The following is a 3,527-nucleotide window of genomic DNA, read 5'->3' as shown; positions in this document are numbered from 1 at the left end:
TCTGGCAATTAGCTTGAAGGAAAACCACTGGAATACTTGGACAGTTGTCAGCAGACGACAGACACAACTATAGAGCACTGGTAGCGGCTCTAGAACTCAGGTATGAAACCCAAAATCAGTCAGAAGTCTACAGGGCTAGGTTGAGGACGAGAGTCCGTGCTAAAGGTGAGAGCCTGCAGGAGCTGGCACAGGACTTGGAAAGCATGGCACACAAGGCCTACCCAACTGCACCACCCGATCTCTTCAAGTTGTTGCTGAGGGATCAGTTCGTAGATGCCTTGGACAGTCCACAACTTAAGATACAAGTGAAGCAAGCACACCCCTCTACCATGCAGGATGCAATGGCCAGAGCTCTCGAATTTGAAGCCTACGTTAAGTCCAGCACAGAGGTACCGAGATTGGTACAGTCATCTAGATTCAAGGCCAGAAAAGGTCAGCTTTCAGAGAGGTTTGAGGGACTTTGCTGGCACTGTAACAAACCTGGGCACAAGAGAGCTCAATGATGGAAACTTCAGCACAGGGGAGATGCCACAGCAGGAAATGCTGCTACCCAGAAAGATTGTTGGAACTGTGGAAAGCACGGACATTTGAGGAGCCAGTGTAGGAAGAATATTACCAACAACTCGGCCTCAAGGAGACCATTAGTGGTTGGTGTTGAGCGACGCCCACCAACCCCCATCGTGAAAGTCCCAACAGCTAGGTGTAAAATACCATGCACACACAGTGTCTGTGTGACAGGAAAGCTAGATGGCCAAAGGTGCAACTTTGTCATAGACTCTTCATCTCAGCAAACCCTTGTGAGCATCAAGGTGTTAGATCACGAAGGAGTACCAGAAGCCATACAGAAGCTTTATGGTGTGACAGGACATTCTACAAGATTGTGGGGACCAGTGTGGGTAACTATTGAGCTCATGGACATAAAGGACAGACAGAAAATATACTTGGCTGACATTGAAGACCAATTCATATTAGGATTGGACCTATCTACTACCAAGGAAGTTTGTAATTGATTTTGATAAAATGACGTTTGGGAATAACAAAGGCCAAGAACACTTAGAAAGGTTAAGGCATGTATTAGATAGATTAAGAAAAGCGAACTTAAAGCTTAAACTGAGTAAATGTCAGTTTTTGAAAAATGAAGTAGAATACTTGGGTCATATAGTGACCTCAGACGGTGTAAAACCAGACTCTAAAAAGTTAGAAGTCTGTAAAAATTACCCAGTACCTAAATCCGTAAAAGATATTCGTGAATTTTTAGGATTTGTAGGATTCTATAGAAGATTTATACCACATTTTGCTTTATTAGCAAAACCTCTAACTGAGTTAACTAAGAAAGAAACAAAATTTCAGTGGACAGATAAAAGACAGGAAGCATTAGAAAAACTGAGAGAAGCTTTATTAGAAGCACCAATCCTAACCTACCCAGATTTTAGTAAATAATTTATTTTAAGCACAGATGCTTCAGGTTTTGCTATAGGTGCAGTATTATCACAGTTAGACGAAAACGGTAAAGAACACCCTATAGCTTATCAAAGTAGACAGTTAGGAAAACCCGAAATAATTACTCAGTTACAGAGCAAGAGTGCTTGGCTGTAGTACATGGAATTAAAACCTTTCGTTGCTATTTATACGGCAGAAAGTTTACCATTATTACAGATCATGCACCTTTAAAATGGTTAATGACATTAAAAGACCATTCTTCTAGATTAGTTAGATGATCTTTACTATTACAGGATTATAACTTTGAAATAATACATAGACCAGGTAAAAAACATTGCTAATGTAGACGCTCTAAGCAGAATCAGAGTAGAAAATAACGGAACTGTAGAAAAACAAACAATCAATCAGATAAAAGAAGTACAATCCGAACATGAAAATGAATTAGAAGTAATTTGGGACTTAGATAATATAATTAGTGAACAAAAGGAAGATCCAGAAATAAATAACTTACGCAGTAAAGTAACACAAGGAGATGAAACAGAATAGATGATAGATTCGGATATTTTATGTAGAAAAGTTAAGGACGGTAGTACTTTACAAATAGTCGTATCAATTAAGCTAAGAACAAAAGTCATGAAAACTTACCATGACACACTTTTTGCAGCACACTTAGCTTTCGCTAAGACATATAGTAGAATAAGCAGAAGGTTCTTTTGGTTAAACATGCGGAAAGACATTAAAGAATACTGCGAGTCTTGTCTAGAATGCCAGAGACGAAAAACTAGTCCCCATTTAAGAAATGCACCCTTACAAAGAATGCCTTTTCAGCTAGTTGCTATGGGTATATTAGGGCCCTTGCCTACATCCTATGCAGGAAACAAATACGTGTTAGTAGTCGCCGACTACTTAACTAGGTTTCCAGAGGCTGTATGCTTGCCTGATCAGAAAGTAGAAACGATAGCTAAAGCTTTCGTAAATCACACAGTAGCTAGACATGGTATACCCCAAGAGGTAGTAACTTCATTTCTAAGTTAATGAAGGAAGTTTGTGAATTACTAGGTGTAAATAAAATCGAAACCACAGATTATCATCTAGCTGCTAATGGTTTAGTAGAAAGATTTAATAGAACTTTGTTTGATATGATCTCTCAGTATTGTGAGAAGGATCAGAAAACTTGGGATGAGCAGATCCCCTTGTTATTGTTAGCCTATAGAAGTGCTGAGAACGAGTCAACTCAGGAAAGTTCATTCTTTCTTCTGCATGGTAGAGATGTTATCTTACCTATGCAAGAGATATTGGCTCCTAAGAAAAATAGTCATGCAATAGCTTATGACTATAAAGCAGAATTACTACAGAGAATGCAAATAGCATTTGAATTAGCTAACAAACATCTAACTAAAACTGCCGAAAGTAGAGAAAAGCAAGTAAATAAAAAACACAGGTCAGTAATATAAAGCTAGGAGATAAAGTGTATTATATACCCCAATAGTTAGCAAAGTTATGGAAAGGTCCTTTTAGAGTCTTGAAACAAAAGAGTCCAGTTAATTATGAAATTCAAGAAATCTATGGAAAGAACAAACAGTTAGTACATGTAAACAGGTTAAAGAAAGTAAAGGATTATAAGCCTTATCAACATGAGTGTGTAGAACAAGAAACTAAACAAACAGAACAAGATAAGGGTATTCAGGAAGAAGCTGATAACTTAAGTGAGTTTGATTCTTCTTTTTATGATGAAGAAGAAATAATAGACTCAGAACCAGAAATACCGAGAGTAGAAAGAGAAGATAACGTAATACTAGGTGATAAGTTAATAACAACAGAAGATACACCAGTTATTACTACTAACAATGAGGATTGTAATCATATAACTGAGGATAATATCCCTAGTACCTCATTAACGACACAAGCTGATGTAGTGACCCACGAGTATATTCTCAGATCAAGAGGTCCTATATCAACTCAACCGGAAGTGACGCATACTAAGCAAAAGAAACGAGTACGATTCAATCCGAAAGTAGTCGTACATAAGTCTAAAAATAACTTAAATATAGTTAACGCTGTATCATATGAAGCTAGTGTTATTAATG

The sequence above is a fragment of the Limulus polyphemus genome, unplaced genomic scaffold (genome assembly GCF_000517525.1).
Source record: "Limulus polyphemus unplaced genomic scaffold, Limulus_polyphemus-2.1.2 Scaffold35, whole genome shotgun sequence".
NCBI lineage: Eukaryota > Metazoa > Arthropoda > Merostomata > Xiphosura > Limulidae > Limulus > Limulus polyphemus.
The sequence above is the reverse complement of the archived record's forward strand: the minus strand, read 5'-3'. Positions refer to the sequence as shown.